At 42.2% G+C, this 27003-nt stretch overlaps 1 protein-coding gene across 4 annotated transcripts in view; it reads right to left on the bottom strand.

Moving 5' to 3' along the window:
- Window positions 1-26514, bottom strand: part of MGC68680 (uncharacterized protein) — an 86377-nt gene extending 59863 nt beyond the window's left edge. The window contains exon 1 of one of the 4 annotated variants that reach the window (XM_041580913.1): window positions 26345-26514. The gene's annotated coding sequence lies outside the window, so the exon portion shown is untranslated. 4 annotated transcript variants of the gene reach the window in all.
- Window positions 26515-27003: the final 489 nt, after the last annotated feature.

The raw sequence follows: 27003 nt of genomic DNA on the forward strand, positions 1-27003 counted from the left end.
TGTGACCATATAAAGACACAAGGCTGCAGGCTGAGTTATACAGGGAACTCTGAGTATCACTCATGTATTATAAGGGATAATGTACCCCCTACTGTAAATGATAAGGATATTAGAAGTCACTGAGGGGTTGTTCTGTGACCATATAAAGGCACAAGGCTGCAGGCTGAGTTATACAGGGAACTCTGAGTATCACTCATGTATTATAAGGGATAATGTACCCCCTACTGTAAATGATAAGGATATTAGAAGTCACTGAGGGGTTGTTCTGTGACCATATAAAGGCACAAGGCTGCAGGCTGAGTTATACAGGGAACTCTGAGTATCACTCATGTATTATAAGGGAAAATGTATCCCCTACTGTAAACGATAAGGACATGAGAAGGTCACAGAACTCCAGGTACCTTCTAAAACCCCTTATAAAATGTTACACGGTAACCTAGTGTTTGAGGTTCAAGTTTGATCTGAATTTTGTCCAAGAGAAACCTGCCTAACTGCTTATTTGACCCAGTCGAAAGTAGAAAAAACACATATTTCAAGTCATCATCAAGTTGCCTCAGGCTGGTAAACAAGTCCCTGGATCAACTTTGTACTTTATTATTTTTTAGTTATTTCAGTATCCCTGTTTTTTAACCCGCTAAAAATGTACTCCTGAATCTGTCTGATGTATCTGCCAGTATAGTCACTTCAATGAGACAACTCCACTTTATGAGTCTTACTGTAAAATGCCCTTGTTCTCTTCTTTATTTTAATCTGAATGGATCACTCATGAGCTGGAAGGATCTACTGGCAAATAAAGCATCAGAGAATTTATTGTGTATTGTACCTTATATATTCATATATAGTGATCATATCCCCTTATATATTTATATATAGTGATCATATCCCCTTATATATTTATATATAGTGATCATATCTCCTTATATATTTATATATAGTGATCATATCCCCTTATATATTTATATATAGTGATCATATCCCCTTATATATTTATATATAGTGATCATATCCCCTTATATATTTATATATAGTGATCATATCCCCTTATATATTTATATATAGTGATCATTTCCCCCTTATATATTTATATATAGTGATCATATCCCCTTATATATTTATATATAGTGATCATTTCCCCCTTATATATTTATATATAGTGATCATATCCCCTTATATATTTATATATAGTGATCATATCCCCTTATATATATATAAACCTGGGTGCTAGTCTGAAGTATGTAGACAAAATGCAGGGGACAGCACTCCAAGGAAATACATCAAGTCAATAATTCAAATGAAAGTGGAGATTTATTGGTGATCCAACGTTTCGGCTCCACACAGAAGCCTTCGTCAGGGAAAGAAAAGCAGTGCACAAGTGTTTGGGGGTTTAAATAGGGTAAAAAATGGCTCCAAGACACCTGTATACGATGCCTGTCACTCATCGTTTGTTATGCAAAGCAGTATATACATGTGGATAGAAAGGCAAATGTTATTATCCATGTTAGGTCTGCCCCTTTGTATGGGAGAGTTCTGCTTATACACAGGGTGCGTCCTACTGTTACCCCACTCTGTCACATTATTCTGATGTGTAGCGAGCTACCCGTCCTATGCCCTGTATAGATGGGCCGGAAATGCACCACAAACCCACAGTGAGCGGCGTTGTACCGTTGCTAGGCAACCCATGTCCGTCGCCGAGCACTCAACTGCTAGCAACCACAAAGGGGAGCCAGCAGAGACAGCGCTTGTGGGCGAATGTTAGCGGAGGGTTTTGCGGAGTCACTGAAACCAAGGGCTGCCTACTGCCAGCGCTTCTACCCATTAGGGTTACATGGGTGCCACCGGCCCTCGTACTGCTTGTGCTCAGCTCACCTTTTTATAGGGACCCACATACAGGGCAGGGTAGTACAGAGACGTTAGGGCCATGCAGAGTTATGTTAGGGGAACTGACTAAAGCACCACCGCGTCCTTAAGCCAATTAACCTCCCAGTGGTCATCAGTGGGACAGACAGACAGGGCAAATATGGATACATAACAGATGCATATAGTCACAGTCAACTGCGCTGTGTTTACATAAGAAGGGGAGGACAAATGGCTAAACCAAAATGACAATAAACATAATTGGACAAAAAAGCAACATTTGTAGCAAGCTATATGGCAACAAAACAGGATACAAGATAGTAAAAGTCAATATTGTTTCACAAAAAGCAACCCAAAGGCAGGGTCTCATTGAGACCTCGGGGAGCAACTGTGTCCAGTTTCAAAATCCAGCGGGACTCCATTCTCAGTAGGGCCTGGTCCCCATCACCCCCTCTTACCAAGGGGGGTTGATGGTCAATTGCCATGCACCTGAATGTAGGGAGAGAGTGTCCTTTGTTGAGAAAATGTTTTACCACTGGTTGTAGAGCCTTACCCTCTTTAAAGGAAAACTATACCCCCAAAATGAATACTTAAGCAACAGATTGAATTGAATGACATATTAAAGAATCTTACCAAACTGGAATATATATTTACATAAATATTGCCCTTTTACATCTCTTGCCTTGAACCACCATTTCGTGACTCTATCTTTGCTGCCTCAGAGATCACCTGACCAGAAATACTACAACACTAACTGTAACAGGAAGAGATCACTTGACCAGAAATACTGCAGCTCTAACTGTAACAGGAAGAGATCACCTGACCAGAAATACTGCAGCTCTAACTGTAACAGGAAGAGATCACCTGACCAGAAATACTGCAGCTCTAACTGTAACAGGAAGAGATCACCTGACCAGAAATACTGCAGCTCTAACTGTAACAGGAAGAGATCAGCTGACCAGAAATACTACAACTCTCACTGTAACAGGAAGAGATCACCTGACCAGAAATACTGCAGCTCTAACTGTAACAGGAAGAAGTGAGGAAGCAAGAGACACAACTCTGTCTGTTAATTGGCTCATGTGACCTTACATGTGGTTTGTATGTGTGCACAGTGAATCTTACGATCCCAGGGGGCGGCCCTTATTTTTTAAAATGGCAATTTTCTATTTATGATTACCCAATGGCACATACTACTAAAAAAGTATATTATTATGATAATGGTTGATTTACATGAAGCAGGGTTTTACACATGAGCTGTTTTACTCAGTATATTTTAATAGAGACCTACATTGTTTGGTGGGTATAGTTTTCCTTTAAGAGCCCTGCTGATGGCAGACCGATGGTTTGCTATTCTCTCCCTTAGAGTCGTACAAGTTTTTCCCACGTAATATAGTCCACATGGGCAAGTAATGATGTATATAAGATAAGATGAGGTACAGGTAAGTCTGTGATGGATTTTGAACCTTTTGCCAGTATGGGGGTGTGGAAAATCAGGTCCAATTAACAGGCATCTACACGTCACACAATTCGGCCATTTATAACATCCCAGCTTTTTATTCTGTGTTAGCCAATTGGTTTCTTTATGATCATGTCCCTTGAAATCTGTGCGGACCAATAAGTCCCTTAAGCTTTTGTCTCTCTTGGGCCTTGGGGCTAAATGGAGAGACAGCGAATGGTCCATTCTCAGCATGGGCCAATGTTCTCGGATGCTGGATGAAAGTTGTCGTGAGGCTGAAGAAAATGTTGTAGTGAATATCAAGGGGTTAGCTGATCAACTAGCTTTCAACTAAATTGTTGTCGGCTTTGAGTGATTTAATGGCAGAGCGTTCTGCTGAATTAAGGTTGTTATGTGTATTGACCTTACCCCATCCCTTTTTTATGTCCGAAGTAAGGATGCTCCCAAAGGTTTTGATGGGTGCGGGTGTATTTGTGGGTTCAAAGGAGCTTCTACTTTTAAATAGTGGCCTCACCTGGGCAGGGGCATCTTTAAAGTGTTCCTTTAGTTGAAGCTTGCGTTGGAATCTATGCACGTCCACCAATAGTTCCATAGGGGCAAATTCACTAAGATGCGAAATTCACCAGCCGTAGTTTCGCCAGCGCTCCGCAAATTCACTAAAATCCGAAGTTGCGCTCAGGGGTAGCGTAAGGTTGCAAAGTTGCGCTAGCGTTGATTCGCTATGTAAAGCGAAGTTACGCTAGCGAAGGCTAATTTGCATACGGCGCGAAATTCAAATTTCAATGGAGGAATACGTACCTGCACTACAAATGCCTAGAAAACCTTCAAAACATCAAATAAAAATGTTTATTTTGCCCTACACATGTGCCCACTGTCTAGGTAAGTTGCCATGAGTCAGGAAATGTAGGGGGGAAGGAGGGGAGCCCCAAAAAAAATTTCGATCTTTTTCAGCCTATCACCCATAATGTAGAAAACACGCCGGCGTTTTTTGGGACTTAGAAAAATTTTTGACTTTCTTTGAAGCAATCCCTATATACTCTATTGCGCTTCGCCTGGTCTGAGGTGGCGAAGGAAGTCTAGCGTAAAAGGTAGCGTTCAGTACACTGCGCAAGTTAGTGAATTTGCATAGTTACGTCCGTAGTGAAAATTCGTCAGGCGTAAGGGTGCGAAGTAACACTAGCGAATCTACGCCAGCGTTCGTTAGTGAATTTGCGAAGTAACGAAAATGCCCAACGCTAGCGTTCGGCGCTTCGGTGCTTAGTGAATTTGCCCCTTAGAGAGAAGAGATATTTCAACTGGAGTTAAAATGTGTTTACTCAAATTAAATATTAGACTCTCTTGCCCCTGGGGGGTTTTCCCTTTGGATTTATTGCCACCGCGTCTAGTACTTCGTCTCCTCCTCCCTCTGCCGTATTCCCTTTTCTGGATCGTGTTTTTACCCCTAAAAAAGGTTTGGCAGAACTAGTGTCGTTTGCGGTATCAGAGTCAGTGGATTGGTCAGAACTGTCCACTGTGTGTAGGGATTTAGGGAGAAATCTAGCTCTAGAGTTGTCAGATCTGAGTCCCATTAACCAACCATAAACCCGTTTCGTCTTATAGTCGTCTGAGACTTTTGTTAGCTTGTTTTGCTTGAATATTGTCAGGTCTCTCTTATATTTGTCCACTGTATCGGATAGTTTATTTAACCAGTCATTGGTATTGTCTGACTTAAGGGTCTCTACGTACTGTTCTTCTAGTCAACCTATATCTGTTTTAATAGCCGAGAGCTCCTTCCCCACCTGTTCAACCACCAAAAGTATTAGGTCAAATGAGCATCTGTTAAGAATCCCACACCATTTCCCACAAAAATCAGGATTGTTCCGGCCGATGGTAGGTATATTGGCAACCCTGAAGCCTCTAGGAATAAGTCTCTGCCTATGGTAGTTCGATAGATATATGCCATGTAGTTGCAAGTCAATTTAATTAATTCATGGTAAATGTCATTATTTGGTTTACTCACAGCAATGTCCAATGGTGTCTCAGAGAATAGTATCCTGTCCACATCTTGGGGAGTAAATGCAAAGTCCAAGCTTGTTTCTCCAGTGTCAGTTGGGAGAGATCCTCAGCCATGTCCACAGGTCCGAATGCTGGAACTAGTGGATATTACAGGGGACCGTGCAGGCCCAGTGGACAGAGAACACAGACTTACCTGTACCTCATCTTATCTTATATACATCATTACTTGCCCATGTGGACTATATTACGTTGGAAAAACTTTGAAACAGAGGCTCAGATCTCTAACTGCCTCCTAGCTACCTCCAACTGGATGAACCAGCACCACCCCAAACTCAACCTTACTAAAAATGAACAAATCATCTTTGCACCTAAGCCTGGTCCTACTCCCCTATTTACTATCTCTATTGATGGCTCATTAACCCTGTCAACTCTTTGACTCCTCTCTGTCTTCATCTGATCATATTAACACCACTGTCAAGACCATGGGTCTGCCATCAGCAGGGCTCTTAAAGTGGGTAAGGCTCTACAACCAGTGGCAAAACATTTTCTCAACAAAGGACACTCTCTCCCTACATTCAGGTGCATGGCAATTGACCATCAACCCGCCTTGGTAAGAGGGGGTGATGGGGACCAGGCCCTACTGAGAATGGAGTCCCGCTGGATTTTGAAACTGGACACAGTTGCTCCCCGAGGTCTCAATGAGACCCTGCCTTTGGGTTGCTTTTTGTGAAACAATATTGACTTTTACTATCTTGTATCCTGTTTTGTTGCCATATAGCTTGCTACAAATGTTGCTTTTTTGTCCAATTATGTTTATTGTCATTTTGGTTTAGCCATTTGCCACATGTATATACTGCTTTGCATAACAAACGATGAGTGACAGGCATCGTATACAGGTGACTTGGAGCCATTTTTTACCCTATTTAAACCCCCAAACACTTGTGCACTGCTTTTCTTTCCCTGACGAAGGCTTATATATTTATATATAGTGATCATATCCCCCTTATATATTTATATATAGTGATCATATCCCCCTTATATATTTATATATAGTGATCATATCCCCCTTATATATTTATATATAGTGATCATATCCCCCTTATATATTTATATAAAGTGATCATATCCCCCTTATATATTTATATATAGTGATCATATCCCCTTATATATTTATATATAGTGATCATATCCCCTTATATATTTATATATAGTGATCATATCCCCTTATATATTTATATATAGTGATCATATCCCCTTATATATTTATATATAGTGATCATATCCCCCTTATATATTTATATATAGTGATCATATCCCCCTTATATATTTATATATAGTGATCATATCCCCCTTATATATTTATATATAGTGATCATATCCCCCTTTTATATTTATATAAAGTGATCATATCCCCCTTATATATGTATATAAAGTGATCATATCCCCTTATATATTTATATATAGTGATCATATCCCCTTATATATTTATATATAGTGATCATATCCCCTTATATATTTATATATAGTGATCATATCCCCTTATATATTTATATATAGTGATCATATCCCCCTTATATATTTATATATAGTGATCATATCCCCCTTTTATATTTATATAAAGTGATCATATCCCCCTTATATATTTATATATAGTGATCATATCCCCCTTATATATTTATATATAGTGATCATATCCCCCTTATATATTTATATATAGTGATCATATCCCCCTTTTATATTTATATAAAGTGATCATATCCCCCTTATATATTTATATATAGTGATCATATCCCCCTTTTATATTTATATAAAGTGATCATATCCCCCTTATATATTTATATATAGTGATCATATCCCCCTTATATATTTATATATAGTGATCATATCCCCTTTTATATTTATATAAAGTGTTCATATCCCAATCCCAACTTGCCTTTCCCCATAACTGATCCCTTCCATTCCATCGTTCTTCTCTGTAAGGCTACAAATGTATTGTTATTGCTACTTTTTATTACTCATCTTTCTATTCATCCTGTCCTATTTATATACCAGTCTCTTATTCAAATCAGTGCATGGTTGCTAGGGGAATTTGGACCCTAGTAACCATACTGCAGAACTTCGCCTAGCAACCGTGCACTTTATTATTTAAATAAGAGCCTGGAATATGAATAAGAGGGGCTGTGACTGACTTGTCAACCTGACTGTCCCTTCTTAGGGCAGAGACACGCGCTCAGATTCGGGGAGATTAGTTACCCAGTGACAATTCTCCTCTTCTTCAGGGCGACTAATCTCCCCAAACTGTCCCCTCCCCTGTCCCTTTTCAGGGCCCTATCCTGAGACATTGCAGCTGGCAGTGAGTGAGAAATGGCAGTGAGTGAGAAATGGCAGTGAGTGGAGAGAAGCAGGTTGTTGGTTTGGAGGCAGAAGACACAGGCAAGGAATGGGCTGGATGTAAGGGCAATTATGACTAATATGGTAAGTGAGAAAATGTACTTATTTATAGAAAAGGGAAGTGTTAATTATATTCATAAGCAACAAGAGGAGAATTCTGCAGGAGGCTGGAGAAAATGTGAGATTTGGGGATTGAGCTTTGGAAAAGGAGTAAAAAAAGGGGCCCTTCTTTTTGTAGGAGAGGTGAGGCACTAACCTTCTCTTTGCCATGGGCTTTGCACTGGGGAGCAGTAAGGAATGAAGAGCTTACACTCACATTAATAGACTTAATTAATGACATTATTAGAAGTTGTGAGTGCTTTAACCACCTTATCGAATCTTGTGAGTTGGGTGCAAAGCAATTTGCAGTTGGTTTTCATTTTTTATTATTTGTGGTTTTTGAGTTATTTAGCTTTTTATTCAGCAGCTCTCCAGTTTGCAAAATTCAGCCATCTGGTTGCTAGGGTCCGAATTCCCCTAGCAACCTTGCACCTTATTATTTGAATAAGAGACTGGAATATGAATAGGAGGGGCCGTGACTGAATTGTCAACCTGACTGTCCCTTCTTAGGGCAGAGACACGCGATCAGGGAGATTAGTTGCCCAGCGACAAATCTCCTCTTCTTCAGGGCGACTAATCTCCCCAAACTGCCTCCCGCCAGCTAGAATGCAAAGTGCCGACAGCAATTGGTGCGCTTCGTTTCACGAGGAAACTTCAGACGACTTTGGAAAAAGAATCACCGGGAGTGCCATCCCGCTGGCAATTTAGATTCTAGCCGGCGGGTGGCAGTTCAGGGATATCAGTCGCCCCAAAGAAGAGGCAATTTATCGCCGGGCGACTAATCTCCCCGAATCTGAGCGAGTGTCTCTGCCCTTAACCTGACAGTTAGAGATTCTAATACTAACAGACTCCTTCTGCACAAATATGGCAGCCCCCTCATAGAGAAACACAGGGGTAAGAAAGGTAATGTAAAAGCATCAGGCAAATACTTATGGCAAAATTATAAATAGCAACCAAATTCCCCTAGCAACCATGCATTGATTTGAATAAGAGACTGGAATATGAATAGGAGAGGGCTGAATAGAAAGATGAGTAATAAAAAGTAGCAATAACAATACATTTGTAGCCTTACAGAGCGTTTGTTTTTTTGATGGGGTCAGTGGCCCCCATTTGAAAGCTGCAAAGAGTCGTTAGGGCTCTTACACATGAGCGTTTTTTACCTGCGCTCCCCTGCGTTCCGTTTTTCTGCGTTCAGCCGCAGGGGAGCGCAGGAATAGACGCATTTAATTATTTGAAATGGGGCTGTACTCACACAGGCGCATGTAGGCGCCGAACGCAGGAAAAATGCAGCATGTTGCGTCTCAACCTGCGTTCGGCGCCTACATGCGCCTGTGTGAGTACAGCCCCATTTCAAATAATTAAATGCGTCTATTCCTGCGCTCCCCTGCAGCTGAACGCCAAAAAACGGAACGCAGGGGAGCGCAGGTAAAAACGCTCATGTGTAAGAGCCCTAACTCAGCAGCTCTCCAGCAATTTCAGCAGCCATCTCGTTGCTAGGCTTCAAATTCCCCTAGCAACCTTGCAACTGATTTGAATAAGAGACTGGAATATGAATAGGAGAGGCCTGAATCGAAAGATGAAAGATTTCAGCAGCTATGTGGTTGCTAAGGCCCAAATTCCCCCAGCAACCATGCACTGATTTGAATAAGAGACTGGAATATGAATAGGAGAGGCCTGAATAGAAAGATGAGTAATAAAAAGTAACAATAACAATATATTTGTAGCCTTACAGAGCTTATTATCAATGGATCTGAAATTCAGAGCTTTAGTTCCACAGAACACTCACAACTAAATGTAAAGAAACGAGTGTGTGCTCTTTTCCATAGTGTTCAGGCACACTGCCTTAAGACACAGAAAAGGTAAAAAAAAACCCTGCCAAAAATGTTCTTGCAGGAAGTAAAAGGAAATATGCACCTCATTTAAAGTGTTTTTCTTTGGCTAAAAGAAAAAAAAAATATCAGCCAAATACAGTTTTCAATATGCTGTAAATATGCAAGGGGCGTTGATTGACCACTCAAACCTTTTTTAGGGCTCTTACACATGAGCGTTTTGACCTGCGCTCCCCTGCGTTCCGTTTTTTGGCGTTCAGCCACAGGGGAGCGCAGGAATAGACGCAAGTCATTATTTGAAATGGGGCTGTACTCACTCAGGCGCGTGTAGGCGCCGAACGCAGGTTGAGACGCAACATGCTGCATTTTTCCTGCGTTCGGCGCCTACACGCGCCTGTGTGAGTACAGCCCCATTTCAAATAATGAAATGCGTCTATTCCTGCGCTCCCCTGCGGCTGAACGCCAAAAAACGGAACGCAGGGGAGCGCAGGTCAAAACACTCATGTGTAAGAGCCCTTAAGAAGGAAAAAAAGAAAAACAGATGAAGCAATTGTTCCCATTTTTGAAGGTGCTCTTATAGGCTCAAGAACCTCAAAATGCTGTTGTTAAATTTTTTTCTTCTTTCCAACTCAGACTGAAGTGTTCCCATAGAAACAGGACTGTGTTCATAATTTCTATTTCCTGCTTTTAGGGGCCTGCACTTCCTAGTCTGCTCTTGACAGAGACGCCTTTAGAAGGCTTTGTTATTTTTGAGTTTTTTCTCACTATTGTATTTTTTTTTTTTGAAAACTGCTTGTTTGTTCCCCCCCCAGCAGCAATGCCTAATTGTTTTCTGTAAGGACAATAGTAATAGCCTATTTAACTGCTGCTAAAATGGATTTCACCGCTCTTCTTGAAGGGGCAGGCTGTGCAATTTTAATATTATATATTAGTAAAATATTTCACTATATATCCCCTGTGTGCTATACACCTATTAAATAAGTCATTTTTCTCTTTACTGTTCTGCATAACTAATAATTTATTTGATTCCTAAGAATTGTAAAACCATACCTCCCAACATTTTGGAAGTGAAAAGAGGGACAAAAAATTTTTTTACCGCACATAGCGCAGCAATTTTTGACCACACTGTGGCCACACCCCCTAATTACCATGTTTGTTTTACAAAATTTGGCAGGTTATGAAAGTTTGAAAATATTTCTCCTTATCTAAACTGTGTTTTTGTGTCTCAAAATTGTTACAAAGTATCTTATTTGCACCTGTTGGCTGTCCTGGGCTCTCTGCTAAAAGCCAATTAAGTGAGAAACTTTGTTTCTTTTTCTGGCTGTTCAGTGCAGAGAAAAGAGGGACTTTCCAGTTCAAATGAGGGACTGCAGGGTGAGCTGTAAAAAGAGGGACTGTCCCTCCGAAAAAGGGACAGTTGGGCGGCATGGTAAAACATTTGCCATATGTGCTTTTCACAGAAACATAGCACCAGTGGACTGCCATGCCAGCTTCTTCCATATTTACGCCCCACTTCTCTGGGAGATCATTACCACAAAGAAAAGGTGTCCAGAGACGGTTTTCATTATAAGCCACATAAGGCGGCTTCATCACAAAAGCTTTTATGCCTTAATAAGAAAGATCTATGAAATGAACGGCTTTCTCCTTTGACCTTGAGGAATTATATGGTCAGTATAGCACCTGAGTCTGCCAATGAAATCAGTCACAGACTAGGAGTTCCATTCAGCTTCCATACATTTATTGCCAATATTGCTATTTCCAAGCACATAGGGGCAAATTCACTAAGATTCGTAGCTGCGCCAGGCGTAACTTCGCCGCACTTCGCCAGCCGTAGTTTCGCCAGCGCTTTGCAAATTCACTAAAATCCGAAGTTGCGCTCAGGGGTAGCGTAAGGTTGCGAAGTTGTGCTAGCGTTGATTCGCTATGTAAAGCGAAGTTACGCTAGTGAAGGCTAATTTGCATACGGCGCCAAATTCAAATTTCAATGGAGGAATACGTAGCAGCGCTACAAATGGCTAGAAAAGCTTCAAAACATCAAATAAAATGTTTACTTTGCCCTACACATGTGCCCACTGTCTAGGTAAGTTGCCATGAGTCAGGAAATGTAGGGGGGAAGGAGGGGAGCCCCAAAAAATGTTTCGATCTTTTTCAGCCTATCACCCATAATGTAGAAAACACGCCAGCGTTTTTTGGGACTTAGAAAAAAATTTGACTTTTTTTTTAAACAATCCCTATCTACTCTATTGCGCTTCGCCTGGTCTGAGGTGGCGAAGGAAGTCTAGCGTAAAAGGTAGCGTTCAGTACACTGCGCGCGTTAGTGAATTTGCGTAGTTATGTCGCTAGCGAAACTTCGCCAGGCGTAAGGGTGCGAAGTAACACTAGCGAAACTACGCCAGCGTTCGTTAGTGAATTTGCGCAGTAACGAAAATGCCAAACGCTAGCGAAGTAACGCTAGCGTTCAGCGCTTAGTGAATTTGCCCCATAGCATCCACAACTTGACTTTGTCCTTCTCTACCCACCTATGCAGGGCTGCCATCAGAAATCACGGGGCCCCGCACAACAAAATTTTCTGGGGCCCCCCCTCGCCACCCCTCCCTCAGTATGAAGGCCACACAAGACACAGGCATTAAAACATGAAGTGCCCCCCTACAAGTTAAAAAAATAACTTTGGTGCCCAGACCCCTCCTACAAGTTTTGGTGGTCAGGTGGTGGTTAAAGAAAAAAAACATTGGTGGCCAGGGCCCCACACATAAAAAAAAAAAAAAAACAATTAGCCAGGGCCCCCATGCATCTTTAAAAAATAAAAAACAATTAGCCAGGGCCCCCACACATTTTTTTAAAAAAAAAACAATTAGCCAGGGCCCCCACACATCTTGAAAAAAAATAGCAAAGGGCCCCCACACATTTAAAAAAAAAACACAATTAGCCACGGCCCCCACACATTTTTTTCCAAAAAAAACCCAATTAGCCAGGGCCCCCACACATCTTAAAAAAAAAAAAATAACAAAGGGCCCCCACACATTTAAAAAAAAACAATTATCCAGGGCCCCCACACATTTTTTAAAAAAACTATTAGCCAGGGTCCCCACACATCTTAAAAAAATAAAAAAAATAGCAAAGGGCCCCCACACATTTAAAAAAAAAAATCAATTAGCCAGGGACCCCACACATCTTAAAAAAAAAAAAGCAATTAGCCAGGGCCCTCACACATGTTTTTTAAAAAAAAACTATTAGCCAGGGCCCCCACACATTTAAAAAAAAAAACAATTAGCCAGGGCCCCCACACATCTTAAAAAAAAAAAAAAAAAATAGCAAAGGGCCCCCACACATTTAAAAAAACAATTGGTCAGGGCTCCCACAAGTTAAAAGAAAAAAAAAACTGCACGTACCTTAGCCAGGGAATTCAGATGCTGGTATCTTCAGTTTCTTGTGCTCTGATTCGCCAGTGAAATGTTAGTCCCGGTAAAGGCGCATGGTGATTGGATAAAGTTGAGGGGAGGTTCAAACTTCTCCCAACCAATCAGCATGTGGCTTTACCGGGACTTACATTTCACAGCCGAATCAGAACACAAGAAGAAGTCATTCGGAGCTTGGATGCAGGGGAACGGCTGTGCAAGTAAGTGCAGCACGGCCGGGCCCCCCTTAACTCCCCAAAACATCCGGGCCCGGGACAACAGTCCCCCCTGTCCCCCCCTGATGGCGGCCCTGCACCTATGCACCACCTCTGTCAGAACTTGTGTGTAATGGAATTCGGAACACTCTCCTTTTTGATCAGAATGAATTCCCTGTTTTGCAGCCTTACTGCACAGTATATTCCTCTGCATCTCCCCTGCCACCACCCCACAACTGATACCCCCAAAGTGCAACGCTGCCAAAAACATTTATACAGAGGCAGTGGCATTTAAATGCATTCAGCAGTTTATCTCATAGACTCCTGGACTTGCTGACAGTGATGGGCAAATTTGACCGTTTCGTCAAAAAATTCGCCGCCGGCGAAATGTCGCAGACGCCCATTAAAGTCTATGGGCGTCAAAAAAAATTTGTCGCGCAGCGAAATTATTTTGTGGCGCGTCTTTTTTTTGACGCACGTCTCCATACAAGTCTATGGGCGTCATTTTTTCGGCGAAACGAGGCGAAAAAATTCGCCCATCCCTACTTGCTGACAGTCTAACTTCTTGCTGGAAGGTTCTGTATTAGCAAATACAATTTCCATTATATATTACCCATTCAAGTGTGACTGCGGTAGAAATGGATGGAGTAAGAGACTCCAAAGGTTAATATGCCATTAGAGAAGAGGTGGAATAAAATGAAACCTTTTGTGAAGGAAGGTGATTTTCAAGACGAGATGAAAATGAAACAGTGATGGACTAGAACTCTTTCAGTCTTTGTGACAAATCCAGTATACACTGAGAAAGCTAGAGATACTGAGTCTAAAATAGGGATGCACCAAATCCACTTTTTTGGATTCGGCCGAACCCCTGAATCCTTTGTGAAAGATTCGGCCGAATACCGAACCGAACCCTAATTTGCATATGCAAATTAGGGGTGGGAAGGGGAAAACATTTTTTACTACCTTGTTTTCTGACAAAAAGTCATGCAATTTCCCTCCAGCCCCTAATTTGCATATGCAAATTAGGATTCGGATTCAGTTTGGCTGGGCAGAAGGATTCGGCCGAATCCGAATCCTGCTGAAAAAGGCCGAATCCTGGCCGAATCCCGAACCGAATCCTGGATTCGGTGCATCCCTAGTCTAAAATTTGCATTTCAAGATAATCCTAAAGCATCAAGAATATGCTTAAATGATTAAAGTCCTTGAAAAACTCCATATTCACCTGGCTTTTGTATATGCTTGAATGCCTAGTGCACATGGCTTATAGGAGGATGAACATGACTAGTGGATGGCTATCAGAATGGGTAAAATCGTAAAAAGTCTTCCAGCTTCAGTAAATACTTTTGTCTTAACTTTAGGAACCACTTGGTTCTATATGCAATCCAGCTTAAGAAGGCGCTCTCTGAAGGAAGGTTTCTGGGTCTGGGACATGGCACGAGTGCTAACATTTCACAAGTGCTTAGAAATGACAGTTAGGGCTCTTACACATGAGCGTTTTTACCTGCGCTCCCCTGCGTTCCGTTTTTTGGCGTTCAGCCGCAGGGGAGCGCAGGAATAGACGCATTTCATTATTTCCAATGGGGCTGTACTCACACAGGCGCATGAAGGCGCCGAACGCAGGTTGAGACGCAACATGCTGCATTTTTCCTGCGTTCGGCGCCTACATGCGCCTGTGTGAGTACAGCGTCATTTGAAATAATGAAATGCGTCTATTTCTGCGCTCCCCTGCGGCTGAACGCCAAAAAACGGAACGCAGGGGAGCGCAGGTAAAAACGCTCATGTGTAAGAGCCCTTAAACAAGGCAGTTCCATGGAACTAACTCCTATCTCTTCTCATTCCTACAGGTAATTCTACTATATCCATACACTGCCATATCCATATACTGCAACTGTTTATTCTGGTAATTCTGCTATATCCCTACTTGTATCTGTTAACCCCAATAACTTTTGTCTGTCAGGCCTATTCTACTTTAGTTCTTTGATAAATATCTCAAGCTCACATCTGTGTCCCCTCCTCCGTGAACAAGAGATATTTTTATAGCCCCAAACCTGGTTCTGGTGTCTGTAAAACTCTGCCCTTTGCTAGCTATTTAATTGATTAATTGATTAATTAGGCTCTGGTTTTCCCAATCAGCTACATATAAATTCAGACCCAGTATTGGGGATGGCACTCGTGTCTGGGGCATGGCACAAGTGCTTAGAAATGACAGTTAAACAAGGCAGTTGGACAAGGCAAAAGGAACCAGATTCCCCTGCAATCAACAGAGAACCATCTGGGTTAAGAAGAAAACAGATTTGTTTTTACCTGCCAGTTTGTTACTTCTTACTCCAAACATACTTTATCCTGCATTTCTCCTCCTCTCACTCTCATGTTTCATAAAATATTTCTCACTACCTCCTCCATCAAATCCCAGTTCTATACAAATCTCAGCCTCTCTCCTCTCCTTCCCTCTCCAAACATGAAGTATATAAAGTTCTCTGTTCAGCTACTCCACAAAACTCCTCTTTTTCATACAAACTAAGGATTTATAAATCCCACTCACACTTAGTCTTTCCTTTCTATTACTGGCAGCTGGGGACATTTCCCCAAACCCTGGCCCTTACCCCATCCCAGTTATATCACGGCCACGAGCTCCTTCTCTCCGGAGCAAATTCCAACAGTACAGAACACTTACTCCTATACCCAAAAACCCAGTTAATCTTTCCTGTGCTCTCTGGAATGTCAGATCTGTCTGCAACAAACTCACCGCTATACACGACCATTTCATTGCCAATTCCTTTAACCTACTCGCACTTACTGACACCTGTCTCTCTCCTACTGACACTGCCTCACCTGCTGCCCTGTCCTATGGGGGCTACACCTTACTCATACTTACTCATACTTACTCATACTTACTCATACTTACTCATACTTACTCTTACTTACTCATACTTACTCATACTCCCACACCTGCTAACAGACCTGGAGGTGGGGTACGTTTGCTTCTCTCTCCCCGATGTACTTTTAAAGTTCTTCCACCTGTTCCCTCTCTATCATTCTCCTCATTTGAGGCTCATTAGGCTCTTTTCCTCACCACCTGCCGCTTGATCCAATTCCCTCAAAACTTCTCCGCAATACCAATCCTTGTCTAATCAAAGCCTTAACTCACCTATTTAATCTTTCCCTCTCAACTGGACTGTTTCCTTCTCAACTAAAATATGCTCTTGTCACCCCCATTCTGAAAAAACCCTCTCTTGATCCCTCCAATCTTGACAACCTCCGACCTATCTCTCTGCTACCTTTCATCTCTAAACTACTTGAGCGCCTAGTCTACAACTGACTTACCTCATTCCTCTCTGACAATAACCTGCTGGACCCCCTACAATCTGGTTTTAAGCCACAACACTCCACAGAAACTGCCTGGACTCGACTAATTAATGACCTTTTAACTGCTAAAGCCAACAATCATTTCTCACTACTAATACTGCTTGATCTCTCAGCCGCATTTGACACTGTAGATCACCCTCTCCTCCTCCAGTCCCTCCTGTCACTTGGCCTTCGTGACACAGCCCTGTCCTGGTTCTCTTCTTACATCACCAATCGTTCCTTCAGTGTCTCCTACAATGGAGTATCATCTTCTCCCCTACCTCTTTCTGTTGGAGTTCCTCAAGGCTCTGTCCTGGGACCATTACTATTCTCCCTCTATACTTCCTCCCTTGGCAAATTAATAAATTCGTATGGTTTTCACTACCACCTCTATGCTGACGATACTCAGATCTATCTCTCATCTCCTGATCTCAACCCAGAACTCCTAACTCGCGTCTCCTCCTGCCTGTCCGCTATCTCTACCTGGATGTTGCAACGCTACCTTAAATTAAACCTCTCTAAAACTGAAATGGTTCTCTTTCCTCCAACTAACACCAGTAACATCCCGGAAGTATCCATCATAGTTAACAATTCCACTATCACCCCCTCTCCCCAGGCCCGGTGCCTTGGGGTTATCCTAGATTCTGCCCTGTCATTCACTCCTCATATCCAGTCACTTATTAAATCATGTCACTTCCACCTAAGGAACATTTCCAAAATACCATCATTTATCACCCAAGATGCTGCCAAAATTCTCATTCACTCTCTCATCATATCGCGTCTAGACTACTGTAACTCTCTTTTAATTGGCCTCCCCCTCCAGAGACTGTCAGCTCTCCAGTCCATAATGAACACTGCTGCGAGGCTCATACACCTCAGCAACCGCTCCTCCTCTGCCTCGCCATTCTGTCAATCCCTGCACTGCCTTCCGTTACCTTTCAGAATCAAATTCAAATTAATGACACTGACTTTCAAAGCACTTCATAACTCTGCTCCACCCTACATCTCTGAACTCATCTCTATATACTCACCCACTCGCTTACTACACTCCTCTACTGACCTGCTACTCAACTCTTCTCTCATTACCTCCTCACACTCTCGCATTCAAGACTTTGCAAGGGCTGCACCCCTCCTCTGGAACTCTCTCCCACGGTCTGTCCGACTTTCTCCCAACCTTTCTGCTTTCAAGAAATCTCTGAAAACGCACTTCTTTCGAGAAGCCTCCCCTCACTCTGCTTAACTACCAAACGCAACACCACATACAGTACCACATTTCTCACCCACTTAATTCGATCTTGCCCACTCCCACACCTTGTGTATTACTCCCTTCCCTTTAGACTGTATGCCTATGCATAGGGCCTTCCTCACCTTTTTGTACCTGTATTGATTGTGATGTTTGTTACTCCATATATTCTATGTATGTAATTCATGTGATGTAGTTGTATAATCACATTTACTTTACAGTGCTACGCAATACGTTAGCGCTATATAAATACATGTTAATAATAATAATAACATTTGTTTTTAGATGGGGTCAGTGACCCCCATTTGAAAGCTGGAAAGAGTCAAAAGTAAAGGGCAAATAAATGAAAAAACTATAACAAAGACCAAATGAAGACCAATTGGAAAGTTGCGTTTCTATTACTTACGTGAAGGTGAATCACCCCATTATGAGCACTGTGACCAACCTAGTGATGTCTGTAACACATTGGATTGTATAATAATAATCTGGGTTTGGGCAGGGAAGGTACAGTGAGGGGAATATGTGATAAAGAGAAACTACAGGTTCAGATGTGGGTCTGATGCTGTTACACACAGAACTGATCAGGGTTCAGAGTCCTTTACTGCTGTAAACTCAGGGCACTCCTTCAGTACACACAACTGTCTCACACACACACAACTGTGTCACACACATAAACTGTCACACACACACAACTGTGTCACACACATACATAAACTGTGTCACACACACAAACTGTCACACACTCACAACTGTGTCACACATACACATATATAAACTGTGTCACACAAACACACACACACAATTGTTTCACACACACACATAAACTGTCACACACATCTGTGTCACACAAACTGGGCACTGACTGGTGATACACAAGTATCATTAGGAATAAAGGGCACAGTATTTCTTTAGACATTGGTGTTTTTCTATGGAGACCTACAGGGAAGTGGAGGAACCCACAACATTAGCAGCTACAATTCCCCAAGGCTGTCGCAGGGTTTGTGTGACATTAACTGACATTATTGTTTCCTATTTCTCCACCTGCAGAAGAGGAAATAGTGAGTGTCTGCAGCCCCATAACAACTCCACACTCCTTACTCCTTTCAACAATCACCTTTCCAGACCCCCAAAAAATAACCCACATGTGCAGCATTGTGGCACTTTGCACCTCTTGTCCCACAGCTACACTTACACACTTACACACACACTCTTACACACACACACTCTTACACACTCACACTCTTACACACTCACACTCTTACACACACACTCTTACACACTCACACTCTTACACACTTACACACACACACTCTTACACACGCACACTCTTACACACTTACACACACACACTCTTACACACTCACACTCTTACACACACACACACTCTTACACACTCACACTCTTACACACTTACACACACACACACTCTTACACACTCACACTCTTACACACTTACACACACACACATTTACATACTCGCACACTTACACACACACAAACATTCACACACTCGCACACTTACACACACAAACACTCACACACTCGCACTTACACACACCTCAATTCCCAATGAAAAACTGGGGAGGGGCTGTAGTAGTTAGTTGGCAATATATAATATGTGGGATAGTGACAGGGGAACAGGCTACAGCACAAAACTATAAGTTGTAGTAAATGGGAAATGTGGCAGATTGTGGTATTTCTCACTTAAAGAGACAGCGCTATGGTCAGATGACAGAGCAGCAGCAATGGCACCTCAGACAGAAGTCTCGGAGCAGTATAGAGGAGTCTGTATATAACACACACATGTTATTACAGTATATATATATATATATATAGTATAGAGGAGTCTGTATATAACACACACAGGTTATTACAGTGTATATATAGTATAGAGGAGTCTGTATATAACACACACAGGTTATTACATTATATATATATAGTATAGAGGAGTCTGTATATAACACACACAGGTTATTACATTATATATATATATATAGTATAGAGGAGTCTGTATATAACACACACAGGTTATTACTGTATATATATAGTATAGAGGAGTCTGTATATAACACACAGGTTATTACAGTATATATATAGTATAGAGGAGTCTGTATATAACACACACAGGTTATTACAGTATATATATAGTATAGAGGAGTCTGTATATAACACACACAGGTTATTACAGTATATATATAGTATAGAGGAGTCTGTATATAACACACACAGGTTATTACAGTATAAATATAGTATAGAGGAGTCTGTATATAACACACACAGGTTATTACATTATATATATATATATAGTATAGAGGAGTCTGTATATAACACACACAGGTTATTACTGTATATATATAGTATAGAGGAGTCTGTATATAACACACAGGTTATTACAGTATATATATAGTATAGAGGAGTCTGTATATAACACACACAGGTTATTACAGTATATATATAGTATAGAGGAGTCTGTATATAACACACACAGGTTATTACAGTATATATATAGTATAGAGGAGTCTGTATATAACACACACAGGTTATTACAGTATATATATAGTATAGAGGAGTCTGTATATAACACACAGGTTATTACAGTATATATATAGTATAGAGGAGTCTGTATATAACACACAGGTTATTACAGTGTATATATAGTATAGAGGAGTCTGTATATAACACACACAGTAGTTATTACAGTATATAAATGATAAGGTCACATACAGTCTGGCAGTATGAGGACGCAGGACAGGAGTGGAGCTGCCATGCTAGATGCTACACTCAGAACTAGATGCTACACTCAGAACTCGTACCTGGCAGTTAGGGTGGTGGAGATGAAGTTATCCGCACTCCCAGCTTGGACTGGATCTCTCCCTGTGCCTCAAACACACTGTGTCCGACAATCCCACACTAGATGCCTCCTCTCAGCCTCCTGCCCACACCTTTCTCTGCCACACTAACTGCTGAGAGAACATCACACAGACACGCCTGTTTTAGCACCAACACCAATCACACGCCTCCACTTAGGCCAGATTTTAACACGCCCTTTAAAGGGGAACTATCCCGTAACACAGTAACATAGTAAGTTAGGTTGAAAAAAGACACACGTCCATCAAGTTCAACCTTTCAACTATCAGTTGATCCAGAGGAAGGCAAAAACTCCATTTGAAGACAATTTGCCTCAGAGGGGGAAAAGTTCCTTCCTGACTCCAAGATGCAATGGGACCAGTCCCTGGATCAACTTGTACTATGAGCTATCTCCCATATCCCTGTATTCCCTCACTTGCTAAACACCATCCAACCCCTTCTTATACCTATCTAATGTATCAGCCTGTACCACTGATTCACTTCCCAGCTCTCCCTGTAACACCCCTTTCCCTCCTCTAATCTCATTGGCTCCCTCCTGTCTGCTGGGAGGAGCTACTGGTGAATAAAGCATCTGACCCTTCCTTGTACCTATCTAATGTATCAGCCTGTACCCCTGATTCACTTCCCAGCTCTCCCTGTAACACCCCTTTCCCTCCTCCAATCTCATTGACTCCCTCCTGTCTGCTGGGAGGAGCTACTGGTGAATAAAGCATCTGACCCTTCCTTGTACCTATCTAATGTATCAGCCTGTACCACTGATTCACTTCCCAGCTCTCCCTGTAACACCCCTTTCCCTCCTCTAATCTCATTGGCTCCCTCCTGTCTGCTGGGAGGAGCTACTGGTGAATAAAGCATCTGACCCTTCCTTGTACCTATCTAATGTATCAGCCTGTACCCCTGATTCACTTCCCAGCTCTCCCTGTAACACCCCTTTCCCTCCTCTAATCTCATTGGCTCCCTCCTGTCTGCTGGGAGGAGCTACTGGTGAATAAAGCATCCGACCCTTCCTTGTACCTATCTAATGTATCAGCCTGTACCCCTGATTCAGGGAGACAATTCCACATCTTCACAGCTCTCACTGTAACAAACCCCTTCCCAATATTTAGCTGGAACCTCTTTTCTTCTAATCGGAATGGGTGACCTCGTGTCAGCTGGAAAGACCTACTGGTAAATAAATCATTAGAGAGATTATTATATGATCCCCTTATATATTTATACATAGTCATCATATCACCCCTTAAGCTCCTCTTCTCCAGAGTGAACATCCCCAATTTGGCCAGTCTTTCCTCATAGCTAAGATTTTCCCTTTACCAGCTTAGTTGCCCTTCTCTGTCCCCTCTCTAATACAATAATGTCCTGTTTGAGTGATGGAGACCAAAACTGTATATATTCTATATGGGGCCTTACCAGTGCAGTAAATGAAAATTTAAAATAAGCTTCATCATAGTGAAATAATAAACTTTCTAAATACACTCAATTAAATATTCTGCATTGTTTCTGAAATAATCAAGTTTATCTTCACTATTCCTCTCTCAGCATCTGTTTCTCTTCATTCTCTCTTCATGCAGCAGTTGGGTGTCAGATATTCACTGACAGTTAGATCCAATATATCTTATAGGGGGGCTCCTTTTGCCTAGAAGATGTATTAGAGCTCACTCAAATAACTGATTTCAGTACAAACAAAATCTAACAAAATTTTTTGCACAAATCCTGGATGTAGAGAGACACGATATCTGGTGATCTTAATAGAGTGAGCTCTGATACATCTTCTGGGCAAAAGGATAAACTTGATTATTTCAGAAACAATGCAGAATTTTTAATTGATTGTATTTAGAAAGTTGTGTATTTCAGTATGATGTCACTTACAATGTGGTTAAAGTGCTACTTTAATCGCAGCATCTGTCTGCTTCATTTCATATTGACTGTGCGTCAATTCCTGCCGGGAGTGCAAAGCTCCATGGGAAAAATCATAGGCTATCTTGTGGGATAACCGCTTCTTGGGTCGGTAACTGAAGTGGTAGAACTGAGAACCCAATCAGGAAGGAGCAAGAGTTGGACCTGTTACATACGAAGTACATCGCTTCTGATGGACCACGGCCATTGCACTCTAGCACCATCTAGAGACAGGATTTAGCACTAAAAAATGACATGAAACAAAATGTTAAAGGGGAACTCAGGCTTCCAAACCTAAATTTTATCAAGAGGCCACATAACACAGAAACCCCTAATATATCCATCACAGTTACCTGTTTGAATAAATGGCACTTTCTATACTGAAATCCAGCTGTGTAACATTTCTTCTCTTTCTGCATCATTTGAAATCCTGGCAGGGGAGGAGGGACTAAACACTGATGTTACACATTGTACTTACATAAGAGCACTCATTTAAGCCTAGGAACTACATAACCCACAATGCATTGCACTGGGATGTTCCTTGACTTATTGAAATCACATGTGCAGGGAATTGTGGGGTTTGGAGGATGCAGGCTGAGGACAGATGATACAAAGTAACAGTAGTCAGACAGCTCAGCAAAGTAGTCAGACAGATGAGCAGGAGAGCAGGGGGCTGGGCTTAGGGAACTGTCAGAAACCATTAAAACCATGAAAAGTCTGCGAATTTTTTAATTGATGTATATTGCAAAGTTGCTTGAAATTATGTTTACTATTCAAAAAGCTAAAGTTATGTTTTTGTGGAGGTCTCCTTTAAATCCTGACGGCTTCATCTGTATTTCAGCATTGAAATGCACTCAGCACCCAGGCTGACACGATGGTTCCAGGTCCAGGCACATAAGAGCACTCATTCTAGCCTAGGGGCTAATGTGCCTTTGGATTGAGCTGAGCCTTGACTTTTCTCCACTTACATTTTCTTCCCAGGTGGAGAGAAGCTGATGTGGATTTGCTCCATCGTTTCTCTGCATTGACAAGCATGGTGTCAGCCTGTGTGCAGAAAACAAAGAATTGAGGAAACGGCACACAGAATAAAATGCAAAAGGGGATATACCCCTAAGGATTTATTGTGTCAAACACAATAAATCCTTAGGGGTATACCCCTTTTGCATTTTATTCTGTGTGCCGTTTCCTCAATTCTTCGTTTCCTGTGAACCCAGGGGAGTGCCGTCTCCCTAGAGGACTGAGCACCAGATTATTGAATACGAGAAGGCCTGGGAGTGCATACAATTTCTACTTTAGCCTGTGTGCAGATACATGGAGAGGATTTCGGGCTGAAAACACAAAAGTCCTCATTTTTGCTTATATCTGGATGGGATTATAAGCAGATGGGAGAGAATTGGCTTTTCTCCACCTGTTGACAAAAGTCAGGCAGAGAGAAGCTGAAGCACAACAGTGTGTGTGTCTTTAACCTTAGAGCTTATCAAAGCAGCACTTGCACCCCAGAAATGCTGCAAAGATCAACATCAGGAGGTGCAGCTAAATCCTGTTCTTTCCTACTGTCATAAAGACAGGATCCCAATATGAACTGTGCCTGTAGCAGTTCCCTTACCTGCACTCTCAATGACGACTCAGTGAGGGGCCAGCAGTTCTCTAAAACAGAGCACAGAGGCTCGTGGCTATTTGCAATAGGATTTGGCCTTTTTCAGCAGGATTCGGCCTAATCCTTCTGCCCATCCAAACCAAATCCAAATTTGCGTATGCAAATTAGGGGCGGGGAGGAAAATAGTGTGAACAAGGAAGTAATATTTGGTTTCCCTTCCGCTAATTTGCATATGCAAATTAGGATTCAGTTCGGCCGAATCTTTCAGGAAGGATTCAGAGGTTCGGGGCATCCCTTGTTTGCACATAGCCAAACTCAGCGTGCAAGATGCAAAAAAACTGAAGATTTCAGCCTTTTTTCTTTCTTTGCACGCTGTATTTTGCTTGGCAAATGTATCTTTATGGAAGGTAGTTCATAGTACAAGTTGATCCAGGGACGTAGTGGGCGGAACTGTGACATACAGGGGGCGGGACTGTGTCATCAGGGGTGGGGCTATAGCCGACTGCTGCGTCAATCTTGGCAAATCCTGCCCAGTTTTCCTAATTTGGACACATGAGCGCCAGGGCCTGCCGGGTTTTTCCAGGTTTCCCTCCGGCCCAGTCCAACCATGTCTGTATTATTTACAGGTTGTGACAAGATAAGCTGCAGGGCCCACCTCCCCTCACACCAATCACTCACAACCCTCCTCCCCGTACCTGATAGTAACAGGCACTTCATTCATACTGGCAGTAACGAGGGTAACACAACTCCTGTGGAAACATTGTCTGTTCCAATGATTATTACATACAGTAAAGAGCAGCTCAGATTTGGACTCCAGCTCTTAAAGGGGAAGGAAACCTCCTCGGCGCTAACCCCCCACCCCCCCTCCCGTGTATTGCCCCCCCTCCCTCCTCCCCCCTGGCCTACCCCTTCCTCCTTTGACCGGCGCATGCGCAGTAGGATCATTTCGCCGGTACGGATCTACTGCGGCATGCGCCAAAAGTCACGCGCATGCGCAGTAGATCGTACCGGCGAAATGATCCTACTGCGCATGCGCCGGTCAAAGGAGGAAAAAGATCACGTGGAAGAAGATGTCGCCTGTGAACTCCCTGGACTGGACCTGCGCAGAAGGGTAAGTAACAAGTTAGGGGCATTTGCCCAGCGGGAGGGGTAGGCCAGGGGGGAGGAGGGGGGGCAATACACGGGAGGGGGGGAGGGGGGTTAGCGCCGACGAGGTTTCCTTCCCCTTTAAACGGGATATTAATCCAATTGAAAGAGTGCAGTGCAAAGAATATTAACTAAGCTGATAAAGGAAATGGAAGAAATAGGAAAACGATGCGTAAATGCCAATTCAATTACAGTCGCTACCTGATTATATTATAGTCTAGTGACTATAGTAAACCAAAAATGAGGGAGAAAACTCAGAGTTCACTCCAGTCTAAGTGCATATAATATAAACCAAACTAAATGAGAGTATTCCCAAAAGTAACAAAAAAAGAGTTTAAGAATACAAAAATATTTATTATTACATGAAAAGCAACGGCGTAACGCGTTTCATGCCTACTGGATCACTTTCTCATAGGCTAATGGGCTCACCCCTGTACACTCCTTATATAGAGGCTGTGACTAATCAGAACCTACATACATTAACCAATCACAAATCGTGAAACAGAAATGGCATCATTTGATACAAACTTTCTTTGTGGCACAATACATTAACAGTAAGGTTTTTGTTTTCCTAACGTATATACATGCCATCAGAAATCATGGGGCCCCATACAACAACATTTTATGGGGCCCCTGGTTACCCGCCCACCAACCCCAGCCAGGCCCCAAAGCCCTACCCCAGATCCCACACCCGCACCACAATAAAAAGTCCACACAAACATCATTAAAAATGGTCAACCCCCCACTCACAAGTTATAAAAAGCATTGGTTAGTCAGGGCCTCTTATAAGTAAAAAAAAAAAAATGGCAGCCAAGTTAAAACATAAACATTTTTTAAAAAACATTGGTGGTCAGGGACCCCTATAAGTTAAAAAACAACAACAAAATAATGGTTCCATTCCATGGCCCCCATAAAAGTTTAAAATAAAACATTGGTGGTCATAGAATATTTTTAAAAAACATTGGTGGCCAGGGGTTTCATTAAAAAAAACACAATGATATTCAGTGGAACATACCTTAGGTTGTTAATCAGCTTCTTCGGCTCCTTTTGTGGCTTCGGGTCTTCAGCTTTGGCTACTTTTGTGGCTTCAGGACTTTAATTCTGGCTCCATTCACAGCTTCAGGTCTTCAGCAATTCGGAACTTCGGCTCTTTCGGAGGCGCAGAACTTCCTCGCTGGTAAGGGGGGCCCAGCTAATTCGTAAAGTGCAGCACAACTGGGCCCCCCTTGAGGCCCGGTCCCAGTACAGTTGTACCCCCTGATGGAGGCCCTGTGGGATACCAGGAAAACTTCTGGTGGGCCTACATTTGGCCTATTTCATGGCCATTCCCTATTGCTATGAGAACAAAAAGATGAAATAGATGGAATAATAGATTATAGTATGTAAGGAAAAGAGACTAGGAGAATAGAGGTTGAGTGAGGAGAGGAAGAAAAATAGTACTGAGAGTGGGTCCTGGTCTAAGATTAATTGGTGGGCCCCTGGTCTAAGGTTTTTGGGTGGGCCCCTGGTGTCCCAGTCCGACACTATGAACATTCTCTGGGTATTTAACCAGTTTGGGTTAGTAGTAGTAGTAGTAGTAGTAGTAGTAGTAGTAGTAGTAATAGTAGTACTGGTGGTGGGGACTTGAGCTAAGCTGGGGCTAACTGGCACTGGGAAAAACCCGGTGGGCCCGTG

The sequence above is a fragment of the Xenopus laevis genome, chromosome 2L (assembly GCF_017654675.1).
Source record: "Xenopus laevis strain J_2021 chromosome 2L, Xenopus_laevis_v10.1, whole genome shotgun sequence".
In the NCBI taxonomy this organism is placed as follows: Eukaryota; Metazoa; Chordata; class Amphibia; order Anura; family Pipidae; genus Xenopus; species Xenopus laevis.